Source organism: Nothoprocta perdicaria, unplaced genomic scaffold (genome assembly GCF_003342845.1).
Source record: "Nothoprocta perdicaria isolate Ctin4 unplaced genomic scaffold, notPer1 scaffold_41, whole genome shotgun sequence".
In the NCBI taxonomy this organism is placed as follows: domain Eukaryota; kingdom Metazoa; phylum Chordata; class Aves; order Tinamiformes; family Tinamidae; genus Nothoprocta; species Nothoprocta perdicaria.
This window is the reverse complement of record NW_020455655.1, coordinates 3004655-3023568: the sequence shown is the minus strand read 5'-3', so window position 1 is coordinate 3023568 and position 18914 is coordinate 3004655. Positions and strand designations below refer to the sequence as shown.

At 41.5% G+C, this 18914-nt stretch overlaps 1 protein-coding gene across 5 annotated transcripts in view; it reads right to left on the bottom strand.

Annotated features, from left to right (window-relative positions):
• SEMA6D (semaphorin 6D) overlaps nucleotides 1–18914 on the bottom strand; it is a 169249-nt gene that overhangs the window by 96073 nt on the left and 54262 nt on the right. For all 5 annotated transcript variants that reach the window (XM_026045776.1, XM_026045779.1, XM_026045778.1 and 2 more), the window contains exon 2: nucleotides 17770–17850. The gene's annotated coding sequence lies outside the window, so the exon portion shown is untranslated. The remainder of the gene's footprint in view (nucleotides 1–17769; nucleotides 17851–18914) is intronic.

Below are 18914 nucleotides of genomic sequence, written 5' to 3'. Positions count from 1 at the left end.
CCCAAGAAACATGCTGGACTGCAGTCTGATCTACGTTTACGCCTGGTGGTTATTTACACTGAGAAAGGCCTTGCTTACCCACGCGTCCTCTTAGGGGGCTGCCTGTTATCTGCAGGGATGGGCAGGCTGCCACTGGCTTCGCTGCACAAGGTCAGTGAGCAAGAAGATAGGAGGCTTATTCAGAATTTACACTTTCATCTGCAGCCACATGCAACAAATAGCTGTGAGAAGCAGAGAGAGGGAGTGAGGAGGAGGAGGAGGAAAAAACGTTATGTGCAGAAGAAAAGGTAAGCTAAAGAAACAGCTATTTCACAGTTTAATGATTCCAAAATCATCTGAAAGTTTTTAACAAAATCTCCACCTTTCACTGTGTCTGTCACAGAACCCCTGCTGTCCCTTGGTACGAGCGACTTCCTGAGCTGTAACAGCACACGTTGCTTTGAGGAGGGATTCAGAGAAAAGCATTTGACATGTTCATTAAACTACAGCATTCCAAATCAAAAGCCTCGGAGGGAAAACAGAGACATAGGGGAATGAAGGACTCCGGGCTGGAGCCGGTGGCACAAGGCRAAGAGCAAGGGCCGCTGTCCTGCCCTGTGGGTTCAGCCGCGCGCCGGGAGGCAGCACCGGATCGGGCAGCCGGGCACGCGGCCCTGCTCCGCAGCTCCACAGGCTCCGGGGAGCGCGGGGAGGAAACTGCGCTTTGTGCATCTGGGCAAAGTGGTTGAGAGCTTGGAATCGCTACGGGAAGTTCGGGGGGAAAAAAAAAAAACCCCACACAAACACTTTTACATTCCTGCTTCTGTGCATATCTGCAGAAAAGCTTCCCAAAATCTTTAGGYCTATTTCACTGCATTCAGTGCTACAGTCCCAGGAGCCCAACAAGCAAAAACTGTGTCTTCATTCCTTAGCAATAAAACCATTCCTGGCCAGAGTGCCAAGGCAAGAGGAGGAGCAGAAGAGCGGCTTGGTTTAACCTCTGCCTCCCTCGGGAGGAGGGCTGCGCATGGGAACGCGATCCCCGTTCTGCCCCAAACCCGCACTCACACAGCTGGGCTATCAGTGCACGTGGCAACAGCTTACACAGCTGGAACTGACTTTGTTCAGCCAAATCATTACGAAATTTCACAGAATTAGAGAACAGTTGAGGTTGGAAGAGCCCTTGAGAGGTCATCTAGGCTCGACCATCAGCTCCCCTGCTCCACTAGTCACCTAGAGCAGGTGCCCAGGGCCCTGTCCTGGCCACTCTCGAGTCTCTTTATGGATGCAGACCTTTTATTCTGACCAGAACTTCCCTTCTGTATCAGTGACAATGCCACCAAGAGTTGTATTTTAACACTAAGGTCTCATTTTATCTTTTCAAACATACACCCAAATTAATTTACTCCATATGCATATATAAAAATACATAAGCAACCTCAGGTATATACCATAAGTATTTTTGATTAATCAGATTTTTATAATCATTGAGGATAGTGTTTGAAATTCYGGTTGTACCAGGATCTTCTGTGAATTTTTAGAAGCTTTTGTATTACACCCCATGCTTGCTGTAACACTTTTAAAATAAACCTGGTGAGAATTTGTTTTTTCTTAAGAACAGACTATTACCTTCTGATCTATAAAGAAAAGGAATAAATGGTTTGAATCTCTTTAGTGAATACAACACCTACAGAGTAAATACAATATTATGCATTGCTTTTCGTTTTTCCTCTCTAAATCTGCTAAAAAAAAAATCTGGACATAAATATCTCACTTATCCTCAATGCATACACCTCTTTATATGTAACAAAGTTGCATTTGAAACACTACAATAGCTAATAAACATTTTAATTATTGATTTCAGCTGAAAAATTCCTGAGGCTGAGTATAAACAAAAGAAATAAATATCTGTCTCCTGGCTAATGTTTTCGTTCAAGTACAGAGGTGAAGATATAGATCCCAGAAATGGAAAAAGCAATCCACTATTCTCACTCATATTTAGAACTCTATTAGTGAGCTGGTGGAAAAAAATGTCATATACTTCAAAAAAAGCACGCTATGAATTAATGTTTATAGATTTTATTGCTTTTTCCACCTCTCTCTATTTTTATTCTCCATTCGTTGTAATGGTCTTAAAAACCTTGGAAATATAATTTTCTCCCTACAGATGCTGTCCTTTTCTATTAAGAAAACATCGATCCCCTGCATTTTGCCTCTTTTCTCCCCCCCTTCCTTGTTTTGAGCAGACATTAAATTGTTGTGGCTGTTTTTGTGTTTAACATCAACAACTTCATTCTCCATGGACCTAATGCGGGGTCTATAAGAAGAACCACAGTGCTGTGTGTCACGGAYGGCGCAGGTTCCCTCACAGCGCTGGCCGTTTGCGGGGTGCCCTCCTGCACGGGCAGCAGCCCCACAGGTTTGGCTCAAAGTCCTACACAACTCACACGACAGGGAAGGCTACAGGTCACCCCACCACGGCTACACAGCTAGAGATGACCAGATGACCTGCTAAGAGCACCCAGAAACCTACCCGTGACCCRAAAGCGCACACCGAACGCACTGCCAAGTAGACGGCAGCACTGAAAGCTCGCGTTTTCTCTCATCCTGCACGGTCTCTATCATAATCGATAGCACGCTGTTACCTTTATTTGACCTCCTGATTATCATATGCGGGATGTGCATTTGGCAAAGAGCTTGCTCTGCAACTCAGCGAGACCAGCAGGACACTGGCCACGGRTCAGGAGCGCACGGCTCTTCTCAGAGCCACCAGCACGCTGGTGTGGGGCCAGCTGTGTGGGGCACGTCTGTTGGGACGAGGAAGCAATGGATAACGACGGGGGATGCTCCCCCAAACTCATATTCTAACATGTGAATCACATTCCAAGATGAACACTAGAATTCACAAGAGTTTCCTTGCTTGAAGATTGCTCAAAGCTTTGGATGCTTCCCTTCATCTCATGTTATTAAGAGCACATTAAAAAATGACTGTTCATTTCCTTTTACAACCTCAAATCCATGCCCACTTCAAGTCTATAACCAGAGAGCTATTCACCAGATTACAAAAGGGCAGATCTCTCTGTTGCAGCACATTTACCATTTGTATAATGCAGTCTGAGTGGAAGAAAAACAACAGTTGGGAGTTGGAAGGCTCCAAAGCCCAGGGTGGACTTCTAACCTCTAACCCAGCCCTCGCTGAAGGCGACGTCCTCGCACGTCTGCTCCCGGGCACCCCCATCRCCACGCACTAATCTCACCTGAGATAAACCCACAATAATTATATCAAGGAATTAGACAATTTTCTTTTTTTTTTTTTTTTCTTTTGCTGCTGAAGCAAGTCTCAAGCTGATCTTAATCCTGTGGGAAGGGATTTTTCTTTCTTCAAAAAGAGCTGAAGACATTTATTATCCAACTTCCTGCTTTTGACAGATTTTATTAAAAGAAATTGATTTTACCAGCTATTATATTTTGCTGAGGGATAAAACATCATCCCTCATTTACTTTCCTGATTTTTGGTAGGAATATTTTAACAAATTCAATAAGCTTTGACTGGAATATCCAGTGGCATAAATGTCATTTCTTTAAAGGGCTTTTTTTTTTAAAAAATCAGATATCGATACACTTGAAATGCTAGAGAGAAATAAACAAAATAAACTTACTTCTAAAATATTTTTTCAGGAGGATTACATTTTAACAACCAAACACAACAATATGTTAYATTACATTCCGAGCAGAATGTTTACCTTTCACTGAATTTCTTTGCCAGCTGTGTCAGCGTTGACTGTAATAGCTTAAGTATAAAAAAAAATTAAAAAGAACTGTTTATTTTTTTTTTTAATTGCCACGTTCATGCCAAAAAACACAATGTGTGGGCTGCAGGCAGAATGCTGGGAGCAATATTATTCATGTTAAAAACGGTTGCCTGATTTGCTTTCTTTGAAAATTAGGATACTATAAATAGGAGCCCAGTGGGATTTGTCAATTGCAAATTTTGTTTAAAAAGCTGTTAGGATGAAACTTTCGAAAGCCTTACAAAACRTAAGCCCCTTTGGCCTAGATCAGACCTTTATTTTATAAAGCAGAATTTACACGTTTGATACAGATCCACTTCCTATATCTGCAGGTGCTAATTTGAAAAAAAAACCACAAACTATTTATTTGCATTTTAAATTTATCTTATACTCACTCAATAAGCCAACTATCTTGACTCACTATTTCGTTCACCATCATAAAAATTGTTTTATGAAAATCCTTCCCCAGCAATCAATTTTGGCCAAGTCTAATATTAAAGTATAYTATTCTATTACAAAAAGATAAAGTCGAGCCAGCGTCCCCACAAGAGCACCACAGCCTGTCCTTTATCTCATTTACCAGCCCATTTTCATTTCAGTGACTCTTCTTTCCTCTTTTTTTTTATCTGGGGAGCTGATAGAAGGAACTCTTCCAAAAATAAAAGAAAAAAAATTTATYGGAATAACAAAGCCACCAGAAACTACTGCAGAGATTTTATCATGAACTTTTTCTATGACAGATTATACATGACATTCACCACCAGAAAGCTGGTGTTCTCACACTTGCAACGGGAAGCAGTGGGARCTGTTGGGATACGTTGACTTTTTTTAACAGCAAACACACGGAAGGAAACACGGACACGGTGCTAAGTTTCCCCTAAGCCAAGGGCCRACGAAGGAATTATGGCGCATCCCAAACCTGCCGCAATCCCTAGTGTTGYCCAATCAATTCTGTCCAAACAAGCAGTTTTTCCAAGCTCCCCTAGGTACCAGTACCAGCCATCAGTGTCTCATAGTCCCTCTTGAGCACCTGTTCTACACATACAGWTCCACATAACCCGTCTGTTCCTAAAGCACATGTAATTTTGGTGTCTCTCCTGAGGCACGAGGCCAAGGGCCACACACTCACTGTCCAGCTCTTCCTCTTTGCCAGAAACTCGGCAAAAGCACCTTCGTTCCTGCACCCGCATCCTCACGCAACCCCTTGTCCCCAGGCTGCRCGAGCTCCAAGTTCCCAAGTTTCCAGGACCTTGTGGCTCCCTTGGCCTTGAGAGGTCACCAGGGAGCAGGGCTGGAAAGGAAGGAGAAGGCAGAAAGTGGGACACAAATAAGGAAAGAGAAGAGGAGAGCGGCACCTTCCTTTCAACACTGCTACAAAGATGTTTTAACTAGCGCAGCATTTTCCTTTCTAACATTGACTACCCGATGACGTGTGCCACACTGCCGTCCCCATCTAAGGGCACTGGCTGCCCTCACCTGAAGCTTTTCTATCAAGGCTGTACTTCAGTAGGAAACAAAAGCTCAGGTTAGTAGAAGAAAAATAAATAGATAACTAGGAAGCATAAAAAGGTGATAATTATTTCCCCGTCCTTCATAAAAATGCAATCAAAATATGAAAACCTGGGCTTACCCTATATGAGCCATGAAAAAGCAATTAAGAATGTGACACCAAAGCTTTCATATTTGCTCGGGAGAACAGAGCGTGCTCCAAGGATAAAATGATAACTCGTGTCCCATCCAGACAAGAGTTCAGGCCAGTGACCTTCCGGAGCGGGAATGTCCAACGATGGCAGATTTGCTGCMCCACACAGATGGGTTTGGGATAGAGGTTGGATCAATGCAGTGCATTTCATCAGCGATGACAATGACTTAATCAGAGCCGCTCACCGGATAGCAACAGGGGTGGGAAGTAAGCACCAAAACCGCGTGATTGCAACCCTCACTGTCAAGATTACCTAGATGCTCCCCATTTTGTTCTTTTTCTTTAAATGCTAATTTGAAACTATGAAAAAATAATGTCAAGCAGCAATTTCCTAGAAGGGGTTTTGTCACATCTATTCAGAGTTACATTCTGCATGCCAAATTGGAACCTGATGTTCAATAATGCTGTTTCTGACACTTCTGTGTAATAAAAGTGAAGATCCTTCTTTGCTCAAGGATGTCTATGACACTTTTGACACCTCTCTCCCAGAATTGCAGGCAGCCCAGATGTTCTCTGCATTAGGCAGAGCACCGCCACAGCTGCTTTTCAGTGGGGGAAGATATTGGGCTCTAGGCAAACGTAGCAAAGGGCACCTTTCCTCTTTTTAACCGAGGAACAATTTTCTGGAGAGCACAACCTTTTGATTTGTACAAAGTTAAAGACTCGGAGGGACTCTGCAGGCAAGGGACACRTTGCATTTTTTTGGCTTTCATTTCAAGGCAACTCAGAGCTATCACCGAGCACCTGTTTCCACTTCTGTATGGAAAAATATTCCTTACCAGCATACAGCCAGCACAGCATTACTGTATTTGCTGGACACGTACTCTGGAAAAAGACTGAAAAAGGGGGAAACTTCGACTCACAGTGGGGCAAGACCCAGCCATTCTGGGATCATTTAGGCTTCTCAGGACTTGAACCCAGGGATGTCTCTCCACATGAGCCTCTTTGCACAGCAGGAGAGCTGAAGCAGCCTTGTCCACAGACTGTTGCTCTGCACCCCTGGATCCCACCCAGCAGCTGTGCCAGCACAAGGGTTCAACAGCCATGAGGGTATGTTCTGGGGGGAAAAATAACAAGATGTTTTTTTCACTGTCTTATTTCTCCTTGAACTGCCTACTCACCCCCAGCCACAAACAGACAGTTGTGGGACTGAAMAGCAGACTGGACTATTTTTTCCTACATTATCTTAAAAACATGTTGGTTCTGCTGTTTAACACAGGCCACACAGACAACCATCCAGCTCCCAGCAGAGCAGTGCCAAGGGTGGCTTTAGGGTACCTGCAATGTAAGAGGTGGCTTTAGGATACCTGCAAACAAAAAGCTTCCAAAACAGGAGCCCCTGGATGGTGCAAGCGGCGGCTGCGTCCACGGTGGGCACGAGTCGGGGTCTTTCCCTTCATCCAGCTGCTCTTCAGCTCCATCTCCTGGGCTCGCCGGCCGCTCCATGCGAGTGAGGCTGGGCCATGGAGCTGCCCACGCCATGCGCTGCCCTGGAACCGCAGCTAGCCACAGAGCCCACATGCATTACAAACACTTAATGAGCAAATCTCAGCTTAGGGATCTGCTTTTAAGTACTTGAGAGACATATCATGATGAATACTATGCTGAGAACACTTGAACATGTTTATCTTTTTACACGCTCTCAAAGTTTAAGGTAGTCACACCACTTTCTCTCAAAAACAGAGAAAGGGAATCTTTTTTTTCCTCACTGCTGTTTCTTCCATCATCTCAAGGTTGCTCAACAAGTGGCACWGGCATTTCCTTACTGAGATTGCTTTTTGCCTGACTCCAATTTGTGGCTGGCGCAGGGAGCCCATGGGTGCAGGGTGCCCACTCGCTGCTGCCTCACGGCTGAAGCAGAAGCAGCAGCAGCCAAAGAGCAGGAAGAGCAGTGAGAAAAAGTAGCATTTGAGGGTGCTGCCAGGACAGATTAGGGCTATTCCTGTAAAAGTCTCAGCATCTCAGAAGCCAGATTAACATCTGTGCATGGATTTTTCTGGCCATRCTATCAAGCCACCTCTGGCACGTGCCACCTCTAACCATTAGGCCACCAAGGGGCACATCACAAACATCAGCATCCTTTGCCCTATGCAGTTGCCAACTGCTCCAGGGAACCTGGGACTGCAGGGTCCACCCCAGCCCAGTTAGAGACCAGGGCTTCATTAGGCAGCAACAGTCGCCTTCTTATCAGGCTACAATTTATTTCTTCTCTTGGATCGCGCCACGTATTTTCTCTCCCACATCCCCATCACGCTCTACTACYACACCACACGGCTCAGGGTGCCGCAGGGCAGAGCTCGCTTTCAGAACGATAAAGTTGCAGCAATAGCAGAGACATCAGTGAGTGCTCTCCATCCTGGAGGGTCCCCCGCTCCCTCAGGGAAAGGGGCAGCCGTGCCCAGGCCTGCACATCCCAGCGATGCCCCCGCAAGGCTGCCCCACGGCTGCTCCAGAGAGCAGCTTCCACTCACCGGGACGTCAAAYGGGAGCAGGGAACCGCAAGCGCCAATTAAAGCATTAGTTCAAAACGTGACTGTTTTGGAGACACTGGAGGGCACAGGGAAAAGAGACAGCACATTAAATTTACAATGTAAATCAAATAGTACAAGGAAACCGCAAACACTGACTGAAAATATTATTTTAAAATGTGACTGGGACGTGCTGGGGGTATGGGAAAAAGACAGGCATTACTTTGTTCTATGGATCCTTCTCATAGATCCTTTGTGTTTTAGAAGTTTGTTTTTGAAGGCTGAAAGGATTAATGTTTAATCTATCGCTATAATGACATATAGTATTTACAAAGAATAGAATGAGCCCGAAAACAATGATATCTTTAAGAGCTCTACGTTATTTCTAAGGCTTCTAAAAAGAAGTGCTCAGATATAATTGCTTAACGCAGACTTCAAAAGATTTGATACACCAGCAGCTGCAGCAAAGACGTGGCTTTTTCTACTTTAATTACCCCTTTCTTCTAATAGGTTCTACAAGACATAAACATGAATAGAGATCAGATGGGGAGCCAGATTTTGTATTTTACCTACACTGCTCTGAAAACAAGGTAATAATTACAGAAGTGGCTGGAGCTTGCGTGGTGGTTTGTTTGTGTAAGTGAAGTACTCCCCCAGTGTTTCTCTTCTCCGAGTTCAATGATTAACTCCACTTAAAACCTTATCCTTGTGTGTCTGTTGACAAAAACCTCTGCAACATAAAAGATTTAATAGCAACACTTGGCATAAAATATTTTGGCAAAATGAATTGAGTATCACATCAAACACAGTTGAAAGGCAAACTTCCCAGCCAGCAGAACAGTTTTATCAAAGTCCAAATTCTGATGTTCCTTTATTGTGGTAAAATCAAAATTACTGTTAGCTTACACAACCACTGTGGTCAAGGTGAAGGCTTTTTAGATACTGTTGTTATTTGTCCTGTTTGGTGGGCTTCAGTACATACACATTCTGTGATGGCAACTCTTGTTTCCTTGCTGGCAACTATAAAATACTACTGTTGGTTCCACAAAATGTAAAGCTGTTCTGGTAAATATAGGGTTTCATCTAGAGTAAAATTAAAAAAAGGAAAAAAAAAATCACACCTCAGATTTATTTAGGAACTCTCTGCCTTATCACTGTTCTCGCTATTTAAAGCGCTGCCTTCCTCTATTTATGCCAACTTTCTTCTTCATGCATTACACTTTTAAAAGAAATGTAAGGAAAGTTTACAAGTAACCTTTATGCTGACATTATTCTTGCAACACATACTGAACGGATCTGAAAACATTCAATTTGCCAAACTTTGTTGAACTAAAGTCTAAATATGGCTTCTTTATTTATGTAAGTAGAGATTATTGATTCCAGAGATGATTTTTTGARGAAGGATTTTCCTTATGAGAGTGGTGAGAAAAATCTGAATACTTTCTAACTTCCATTCTCAGACAATTTGAGGAGTTGTAATTAAGCACACCGCTTAATTACCTCTCCACAAAGGCTCTGTTGCTCTATGGCTGCCACTGGGAGAAGCTGCGATGGGCACCCAGCCGGGCAGGGCTGGAGACCCTCCTTGCACGAGGGAGCTTGGGGCCCTTGTCTGCTGGGACCAGCGCAAACCCAGCTGAGAAAAGCATCTCAACAACCTGGCTGAAGTTTAGAGGCCTCCGTGTCGCTTCTTTCTTTACACCAGGCTAAAACGCGACGGCMAGGCCAGGCCAGGCCAGGCCTGCGGCCCCAAAGAGCCCGCGCTCGTCCAACACTCATCCTGCAAACGTGCCCAACACGCTCACCTCTACGCAACTCAACAGGCCCCCGGAAGGCAAGTGAAGGAAAATCCAATCAAAGGCACTGCAAAATTTGCTTTTAGTCACCCGCAACCTAAAATCCCAGGGGGTCCCGCAGCCCKGCTGCGAGCCTCGTGTGGCCAAGGTCTGGCTCTCCACACTTACCTGCCCCAGCTGGAGGGCTCTGCAGCTGAACTATGGCCTTCGAGGCAGCACGTGCCACGTCCAAGGCACTTTATCACAAGGGCACACGGGAGCTCGTCACCTCTGTCACCTGGGGTGCCCTGTGCCCACATCCCCTACGTGCTCTGTATCATTTTGTAGGTTAAAATTATTCCTAACCACAGCATACACCAATGAAAATAAAAAGAAAGGCCAACAGCACTATGCTATTAAATTATGAATATGCAGTTAAGCTTAGAAAATGAAACCTTCTGAAAAACAAACAAAAAAACAGACTAAAAGGAAAAGCTTTGTCCAGGTTTTCAGTCATTAAACTATAGTTCAGGTTGTACAAAGATGAAGCCAGCCGCTGCCAGGGGTGGCACAGCACCAAACCTGCCCCAGTTAAGCAAACAGGTCTGCATGACCTAAATGAAACACCACCTCGAGTAAAATGTTTGCACTTTAGATAAAAATATCAGCACAGTGCAAATCTCCAGCTACCTGAGGCAGGATAACGCTGCAGTTTGCAGCACTGTTCTGAGGGAGAGAGAGAGACACGGGCTTGGTTTAGGTGAGAAAGTTCTCCCTGCAACATTGCACCTTCTTTTCCCCATATGAAGCATCTGTGCATTTTCACTATCTGTGCCAGCCTACACGTGAGAGCTCTTTTCCATACAGATGTAAGCAGCACCACAGCATCAGCTCCTGAACAGTTTACCAGAGCTGCGCAGTTTTTCGTCAGAGAAGACAGTTCCCATTTAAGCTTTGTTTTAGCACGACTACTGTTTGAGTTCTCCAATTGAGCCCTGAGGCACAACTAGGCTACCGAAGACTTAGTATTTTCACTAGAGTTGGGCTATTCTGCTCTTTGACTACCATAAAATCCTGTATTCTGAACCTGTCTTCAGACAGTTACGTGAATTATTTGTTAGCTGCTAGGTAGATTTATGCTTTTCATCTTAGCCTATACTTCTCTCCTGAGCATTCACATAAATTATTTTGAACGTGTTCAGGAGCTAAACATCGAATTGTGTTATGGTAATATTACAAGATATCTATATTCACATATCACAAAAGAATGCACTATAGTTTACTTAATATTTTGCATTATTATATAAATGAGTCTTCATGGCAATGCATTAGCTCCTTTTCCCCTTGGTGTTTAACTTGAAGATTGTACTGAAATCCCGTTGATGCAATAATTGAGGTTAAGCATGTGCATAAGTGCTGTTCGAGATGGGCCCCTATTCCCCAACGTGCAGTTCATCTCTGATAGATGATGGAAAATTACTTTACTCTTTGCTCATTAATACAAATACATTTTATACTCTCTTTGCACTAGCTAGGTGCCACAAAACCATTTTTATGATCGTTACTTACAGACATTCACATTTCAGGAATATTCCATAAAACTGTACCTGGAATGACACCTGAAAATGCAGTAATTCACACTTTAAATGCTATTTGGGGGCAAATAAGTATTTCTAGCTTTAAAGGGTATGTTAGTGCACACAGTAGGGCTAAGTTAAGATTAGGCACTGAAGCTTAGCTCTATTTTCCTGGCTTTGAGCTTCATAGCACTGACTTATTATTCTGTTAACATAGTTTGTACATAGAGTATTTGGTAAAAGGTTTGCAAATAAATGATTCTCATCTCCTTTTTAAGGAGAAATCGGATCCACTACCGGCGAGAAGAGACATCAAGCTAAAATTACATGAAGTCATAATCCTCTATTGAGGCATCACACAATGACATTGTTAACATTAGTATGCAATATTTATTATAAATAAAAGAGGCTATTGAGGCTTTCAAACCATAAGAAGCTCTGGGTAGATGACTTCATTGTAGGAACACAGTGGAGTTATAATGAGGATAAAAGATTTATTTATACATAAATATGTTCTCATTAGTAATTCTGCACTAGCATGTAACAGATACAACAGCAGGAGGATTTTTTTTCTTTAACTATTGTTTGCCCTTTGACAAAGAAGATTTAGTACAAAAAGGAATTAAAAATAGTTAATGAGTTTATTGTACTAAGTATTAGTTCTCATGAACTAAGAATTATTATACTTGTATGGGATACAATAAGATCCCATCACTCCATAACACAGATCCAGTGGGCCATTAACATGGACCTTGGTAAAAAGGGGAGTTGTTTTGAAAGAGTATTTTCCTGCATGTGTGTAACATACCCATGAAGCACCATATTTCACTGAGATATTTCACTAACAGTTGAATTACAGTACAAAAAGAGTAACTATGTATATATTATATGGAGAATATTCCCTGTGTACCAACTGCTACTTAATAAAAAAAAAAGTCACGGTAAAAATAAATGCCAGGGCACTGATACATATATATTTTTTTTCCTTTTAAATCTCAGAGGAAAGAACTTCATCAGGTATTCACTTCTCATCTTGGGAATTACATTGACACGGTTCACCTCCTTCTAAAACTGCATTTAAGTTGATTACATGTAAGCTGACTGATAAGAAAATCTTATTCATATTGAAAAGTGAATCATTTAATTTAGAATCACTGAGATCTGTTGCAAAAGACCTTACCAACAATACTGAGAGACCATCAGAAGAACTCTACTTCACCTCCAAATGCGGATGAAAAAACACTTATTTTCCTGCTAATTTCTGTTGTTCATTTTCAGCAATAAAACTGCAACTTTTTTTTAGTGAAAAAATGAAGCCAACCCTTGGGAAAAGTACTGCTTTCAGCAGTCAATAGCAACAAAATTGAATTTCCTATTCTTCAGTTTTTGCTTCTGTAGAATATTACGCATTCTGTTGAAAGCAGGTTTTCAAGAAAAAAAATTCAAGTTGGAAAACCATTTACCATTTAAAAAGAAAAGGGGTTACTCTACCTAAATCACTTCAAAGGAAGCAGCTTTACCGAATGCTTTCAACACAGCTGACATAGCCTATGTTCATTTTCCATATTTCCTTCTGCTACCATAGTTATAAACTGATAGCCTCCGTCAAGAGAGGGATCCCCCCTYTAGAGCGGTCCACCCCTCTTGCTATGTAACAGCCCAGAAAACACAGAGAATGTATGAGTTTACTGTAACAGCAAAGAGCATTTGATTTAAACCTAGCATGCTTGGTAGCTTGGTCTAAATTTACTGGAATTTTGAGGAAGTTCTAACCCAGCTCTCAAATGTCCCTGCTATGTTGGGCATCCATCTCGAAGGAGCACCTGAAGGGAGCAGGAGGATGAACTGCACAATCTAGGTGAAATCCTCCCCTTTTTTAAAGACTGCTTTGCACGTGCAACTGTATGCAAATATATGGTACGTATTTCCAGACTGCTTATTTGAGATTCAGTAAAGGAGCTTTGGCACGCGAAGTGACAAATTGTTTTTAAGTGTTTCCAAGTTTACCATTTCATTCGGGTGGTGCTGAGGATGCAGAACAGAGCCAGGCTCCTGCCTGCTACGTGCCCCTTCAGGCTGGCCCTCAGCTCCTGCACACACCCCGGTCCAGTCCAAGAGCCATTAAAAGCAGTGGGAAGGTTCCCACTGAGCTCAGTGGAAGCCGGATCAATACAGATGTTAAATTCAGTTATCCGATAAATATTATTTTTCTCCAATTCACGCATTTGTCAGGCACAAAAATAACCCAGTTCTGTTTGTGCACTGGGTTCTAATCTAGGTGGCTGGTATGTTTGCAATCTGACAAAACAGATATCTCTTTTTTTGCAGGGAGTGCATATACATTTCTCTGTCTATCTCAAAAAAAGTCTCAGAAAGCTATTCAGGACTCAGTGCACGTTCTTGCCTCTTCACAATTCATTTTCCCTTTTTTTTTTTTTTTTTTTTTTTGGTGTGTGACAACCTAGGCAATAATTCACAGCTCACTGGGTCTCCTAAATAACCCCCTTTATGTTTACATGGTAGGCATTCCCCCATTACCCAGCAGGGTCTGGCTGTATTGGCAGGCAGTTATTAGGCATTCTTAAGTCTTTGGAGCCTTAACATATCCTTCTCTGGTGTTTCTGAAAACATCCTGTATGGTTACCATCCCAGCAAATATATAGCAAATTCTGACTATTTAAGAAAAACATAAACTGTATCATTTTGTAATTTTTAAGTGGTTCCTTCTTTGGGTGCCATCCAGACTCCCACATGAAGTCTTTAAGACTCTGAACGCTTTTACCTAACAGAGGAGCATTGCTATGGTTCTTTCCTCCGTTGGAAATCAAATGAACTACTTGAGTTTCTTTTAACTGCAACTTTTAAAGTGAATATTCACTCATTGAATCCAGCATTGCCAAGAAGTCAGGTGGGAGAAGGCGGCGAAAACAATTCTGGGTACTTAAGAATGAAAAAAAGTCTAGTTCAGAAGTGATCCAGAATAGACAGCAGAACGCRCTGCGAGAAGGCAGCCTGCTCCAACTCGGTGTGTGTCATTAAGAGGATGCATTTTTAGCACCAAAGCAGGGCCAAATGGASTGCACTGCACTCTGGCCCAGGCCCGGGCTGCCGGGAGCTGCTCCGCAGGCCGGCGCTCCCACAGCCCTCCCACATGCAGGGCCCATGGAGGCACCTCCATCCACCCCGCCATGCCGTGAGGTAACGGCACCTCAAGGAAGCCGCCACCGCGGGCCAAACTACAACATGGAAGCTTGGGCGGGATACAGAGAGGAAATGGGAGCGCTGGAGGCCTCGGCGCGTTCCTGGGGCCCTGCCCGGGCCACGCTCCCCGTGCTGGAGAAAGCCGAGCCCCYCACGGAGCCGCATGCGGCCCGGCGTTCCCAGCACGCCACAGGCCATGGGCCTCCACGTTCCACCAACTGCCTCATCTGGCTTGCTAACCAAACAGATAAATACTTCAGACCAACACACAACAAATCCTCACAACYGCAAAAATAAATAAATACAATCTCATGGATTGGTTTTTGAGTAAAAAGGAAGTTAGATAGTTTTTTGTTTTACAATTACATTGCTCTTAGCACTATACAAAAGTACCCTCGTGGTATAAGTTTCCCTGGTGAGAACAAGGGCCTTCATTATGTTTCACATATGCCATATATCATGTTTTTTAATATCTCCAGATTCAAGGAGTGAAGAGGCAGAACCAGGGTAATTACAGAACTCCAGGTAATTTTTATAGTAGGAGCCATTTACGATGACTGAGAAGTCGTAACAGAATATGAGAAAGAAGCAATGTTAATTTACAAAGTCTTTGCCCACTTCGACAAATAAGCAAAAGCATTTTAAAATCTCCTATWAGCAGAACCTGTAAGCACTTGAACACACATTGCCCCTTGTTTACAAAGCTCAGCTAAGGCAACACAGCACCACAGAACAACTCACCTGCACAGTTTTAGTGCACTTAAGAGACCTCAAACCCACAGACTGTTTGGGCTTTTCTTTAATCAAAGGGAGTAACTCTTCATTATATTTGCTATGATTTTTCTTATCACATCTTCAAGTTTCTGCATTCTTCTCTTTCATTTTCAACGTTTCTTTTAGAGGGTAATATCTCACTATCATTTGATATCCTTTGAAAACAATGTTTCTCATAAACTGATTGTTTAAAGTTCAAAAAAAGTAACATCCTATTAAAAGAAATCCCGCATGCAGAACAGTATTTTAGGATGCTAACCACTCATGTTACTAGCCATCCATGAAGCATATGCTGAAAACACTTTAAAGTGTTCAGAAACGCCTCTCTAAGTCATAAATCTTTTACAGGTACAATTATATGAGAACAGCGATAGAAAAAGCACATTCAACATCTGGAGTCAGATGAGTTTACTGAAGTAAAATTGCAAAATTAAATTTAGATGAACTTAATTAAAAAAGGGGATCCAATTTAATATGGACATTCATCAAATTCTCATTGAAAACCTTTCTTGCCTCAAGAAAATATAATAAACTATGAACACAAAACCCACATAAAGGCTGAAATGAAGTGTGAAGCCCTGGTCAAATACAGAGAGGCAATCAGAAGGAACTCTCTTTTCCCCCTCCTGTTTTAAACACACATACACATATTTTTACTTTAATTGTGCAAAATATTGAACTATATTTTGATTCTAACAATGGAAGAACTGAAATGGTCATCTATACACCTTGACAGTCCTTAACTCTTACAAAATATCTGCCACRCATGTATTGAAAACAGTGACATGGAACAGAGCGCGTGAGTGTCTCTATAAGTATACACAGTTGTCAACTGTTGCTACTGAGACTAGGGAACTTCATCTAAAAGCAATTATATTTGCTAGTGCTTAAATGTTTGTTTCCTGCATTTAAGTGATACTTGTGTTGCTCCTACTGAAGTTTATGGGAGCTTTATCACAGGACTGGGCCTTTGATGACTTGTAATGGATTTTCATTTGCCTTAGTTAAGAAGCAACAAATGGGGGTCTTCTGCTCTCCTTTCCTAGATCATTAGTGTCTTGTTTCCAGGGGAAAAAGGTTTAGCAGTTCAGTAGCAGGGACTTTCAGTGTTGACAGACTCTGTCTATCACAAACAACATTATTGACTTACAGCTCTGCAGGTTACAGACTTACAGCTCTGCATGCAGAATTCAGTGTCATTAAAAAATATTGAAAAAAAATAGAAAAATGTTATTTGGATTATATTATTTTCCTGCAAAATTACCTTGACATTCATTGCTTTGCATCTTGTCTATACAATCAAGTAATATGATAATTATGTTTTCTTGTACAAAGAGCAGTATCAGTACAGTATACTCTGAGAGAGATACTATCCTTTAYTAGAGGCATGTGCCCACTATACTTAATTCAGCCAGCAATAACAACACATAATCTCTCTTCAGGATTCACAATAACACATTATGATGATTTTTTTATTTTTAAAATGGAAAGTGTAGGATGAGATAGGAGAGCTACTGCAGTTGAGCCTGCCTTTGAATTGAAGCAKAGGTTTCATTGAACTATCAGGTTAATGACAACAAACTGCTAGGGAAACACTGAATAGAAATAGTGTTTCTATTTCAGAAGACATCCAGATTTTAGTTGTAATCAAATTTAAAATACATGTATCAGTAGCCTGCAACATTTCTGTCAGCATTTTATATGTTGAGCAATCATTGAAATAAATAAAAATCTTTAATGCAAGTAGCTGTCATAAAGATGAGAATCAGTTTGACCAAAAAAACCTGTCATAACAATATTAAAATCTAAGAATTAGATCCTTCCTAACCCCCAAAACCTGAACATTTCCACAAAACATCATTTTCTCCTACAGTTTAAGAATTATTTCACATTATCCAGCCATAGTTTTCTAGAAAACACATTCCAACTTGAAACAGAGCTATGATGGGACTCACCTGTTCCCTCCTCCTTTTCACTTTTATAACGGACAATATTGCTTTACAAAAGAAATTTTAAGTTTACAGATGCAACAGTATCTGAGAACCTGACTGAAGATCTGGACAATCAGATTAGTTACCACAAGGTCAGCATTAGATAGGGAAATTATTTGCAATTTTGCAACTTAGTTGCTGAGCTTTCTACAAAAAGAGAATTACTGAAATTTCCTTTTTGTCTACTCTATCTCCTCGCTAGACACTGTCCAATGCTCTTTTGTAAATTGGTTGTGTTCTTCAAAACATACAAYGTCAAATCTTTCAAGAGGAGTCACCTTAGCAGACAGGAGAATAAAAATGGTCTTTATGGGATTACTCTGATGATAAGTGCTCAGAACGTGTGTCCTTAGCTCAGTCTCTCGTGGATCAGTTTAAGTTCTAACATCTCAGCATCCTTGTAATGGTCAAGGAGAGAGAGTTCATTTTTCACACAGATTCATTTTTAGTACAACTTGACAGAAAACAATAATATTCTAATGTTGTTTACTACGACATCTTTAGATCTTACCACTGAGAGCAAACGTGAAGATCCTTAAACTGCTGGCATCAGTGTTCCCGTAGAGGCTGGCACAAATTCAGTTGGGTGATCCTGCCAAAAGTCAGAGGAAAATATTCATCAGACAGATGATTATTTTTAATCACACTTTCGCAGTACCCCTGGAAGCCCCGTTTTATATGCAGGTTTACTGCAGGTTTAATGATAAGACCACAAAAATAGATTCGAGTGCAACAAAAAAGCGCTGACTTTTTGAGTGACTGTGAACCTGAATATTGATTCCCACAGGGCACTTTCTGTAGGAAAACTGTTCCTTCATGAAAGCAACAGTACCAGTACCTTTGTGTACCAGAAAGAATAATACTGTATTGCATGATTAGCTTTAATAAACTCCATTAGAAAGATGGARGATGGAAAAATAAACAAAAACACACACAAATGGCCAACCCGAGATTAATGGAGTATAACTCATATACAGTTCATTTTCACTCCAGATCAAAGAGGTTTTGAAGTTCAAATAAATTTGCCTACTAATAGTTTTAGTACAGGATTATCTCTCTTAGCATCTAAAAAATAACATTCAGAGCTGGCATTTAACAGCTTATTTGTATTGCAGCACTTCAGGGACAGCAAACTTGTAATTTCTACCATATGTGGAACATTTCTTTCATCATACTATTGAAATTTCTACACAAGAAAGCATTACCAAGAGAAACTTTTGCAAGAGGATTACTTTGCTAGGTATAATTATAATTATTTTTTGCCACAATCAGTTCTAATTATCTTTAATTAATGTATACTATATTGTACATATAAATATGTATATGTATAAATTTGTTTCACTGAGCTTTATGTGGTTGATTTCTCAAGTTATTCAAATTACTTCTGTTTAGGAGAGCTATCTTTAAGTGAAACCAAAAATGGAAAGAAAAAATGGATTTGATGACAAAAAAAAAAAAAAAAAAAAAAGACATAAGCTGGTGGAGCAGCGTGCTTGGGTCAGACCAGTTTTATTAACCTTGTACTACTCCAAGTTGCCTCTACAGAATAACAGACAACCTAAAAAACCCTGAAATCTGCAGAGCAAATTCAAAGCAGGAAAAAAATTGCAAGGAGCAGGAGACGTGGAGCTCCAGACGAGTACTGGACATCTCTCT